This window comes from Dermacentor silvarum, chromosome 2 (genome assembly GCF_013339745.2).
Source record: "Dermacentor silvarum isolate Dsil-2018 chromosome 2, BIME_Dsil_1.4, whole genome shotgun sequence".
Classification (NCBI taxonomy): Eukaryota; Metazoa; Arthropoda; class Arachnida; order Ixodida; family Ixodidae; genus Dermacentor; species Dermacentor silvarum.
This window is the reverse complement of record NC_051155.1, coordinates 229,173,803-229,175,557: the sequence shown is the minus strand read 5'-3', so window position 1 is coordinate 229,175,557 and position 1,755 is coordinate 229,173,803. Positions and strand designations below refer to the sequence as shown.

General features: G+C 56.5%; 1 pseudogene; it reads right to left on the bottom strand.

The window, feature by feature from the left end:
- Positions 1-243: 243 nt before the first annotated feature.
- LOC119440733 (uncharacterized) lies at positions 244-1,391 on the bottom strand (annotated as a pseudogene).
- Between the last annotated feature and the right edge of the window lie 364 nt (positions 1,392-1,755).

Sequence of the window (1,755 nt, the reverse complement as noted above, 5' to 3'; positions counted from 1 at the left end):
GTGTTAGAACTCCGCGCGAGCCATCTTGAGTTTCTCCGGGAACAGACACCGGGGTCGGAAATATACTGGTGGGACGGAGGTGACGATGTGATGGCACACGTCATGTTGGACCGGTTGCGTCCAGTCCGGCAGGCGCGGCAAAGTGGGAAACTCGCGTAGGAGCGCAGCTACAGGTTCGTCCAACACAGCAGAAATAGGCGCGATCAGCGATGTGCCTGATGATGGGATGCCGGGAACGGACAGCTAGGTCACGGAGTCGATGAGACGGCGCCGTTGAACGTCGACAAGGAGTCCGTAGTTATGCAAGTCTGCTCCAATGACTGCACGACGGACGTCTGCAACCATGAAAATCCAGCGGAATGCTCGTCGAAGGCCAAGGTTTAGCATGACGGAGCGTAACGAGAAAACTGGAATCCTGGTGCCGTTGACGGCTTGCAAAAACGACACAGGTGTCGCTTTTCGGCCGGAGGGTTGGGCGGGGATAATGCTTACGTCAGCACCTTTGTCGACTAAGAACCGTTGTCCCGTAACTCTGTCCGTCACGTAGAGAAGGCGAGTTGTGTGTTGGGCCCAACCACTCGTCTCCGTTAGAGGTCGGCCGGCCTGTTTCCCTGCCAAGCGCAGGAACGCCGACAGTGACGAGCGTCGTTTCCAAAATGACGGTGGTGGTAGCAAACGCCAGACGTTGTAGGTGATGTTTCATGGCGGGTGCCTGTGCGTCTTGATTTGCTGGAGCTACAGCTGCGTGGGCGACGAGATGACGTGCGGCGATGTTCCGCTGCACAGATTATGCGTTCCAGGTGCTCACACAAGGAGTCGAGCTGAGATTGCGCTGCTGAAGAGCGGGGAAGGGTTTGCAGGGTGGTTGTATTGTCACCCGGAGACGATGTCGTAGCTGCGATGGTTGGGGTGGCTACTTCCATGACTTTGCCGGCCAACGCGGCAAGTCCGGTAAGATCCATGGTAGAAGCTGTCGTCAGGACCATCTGCACGTTAGCCGGGAGTCGTTGAAAAAACAATTCGCGCAACAGCGCGTCGTCGATGGATCTCGCGTTGTCTCCGAGCAGCTGCCTCATTCGGCGAAGAAATTGACTAGGGCGTCGGTCGCCGAGTTCTTCAGCGGACCGAAGCTGCTGGATGCGAGAACGCTCTGAAGCTGCTGTGGGCTGTAGCAGGGCTGCCTTGAGATCGTCATAGGTGGCGGTAGACAGTGGGGCGTTAAACAAATCTGCTACTTCGTCAATGGCGGCGGGTGAGAGCGCTGCAACGGCTTAATGAAACTTTGAAGCTTGAGATCGAATTCCAGCGACTTCAAATTCCGATTCGGCCGGAAGCAAACACGCCGAGTGATGCTGGTCCCAGTACTGTGGGAGGCGGGCGACGGTGGCCGATTAGGAGGGCTCACCGAATTCCTCTGAAGTGTTCTGGCCTTGAGCACACGTAGCGTTGGTCTGGTCCATGACCGTCTCTACCACAGGAGCGTATCGCAGTATCACGTCCGGGTCGCCAAACTGTCGCAACGAGCGACTGTGTACACTGGTAAAGTCTCGGCCTTCCGAGTAGTAGTAGTAGTAGTAAATGTTGAGGAAAAGAGAAAAAAGATGGATGTTTCTGCAGCCCTCATAGGGAGCACGGCTCAGCATCTGAGGGGTGGGGAAAGGGGGATAGAAAGTAGGAAAAGTGGAAGGAAGGGAGGGAGAGGGTAGTCGTCATCGTCTCGGGCAGGGTGCCCTTACAGTCGGTCAGCCAGCGTCG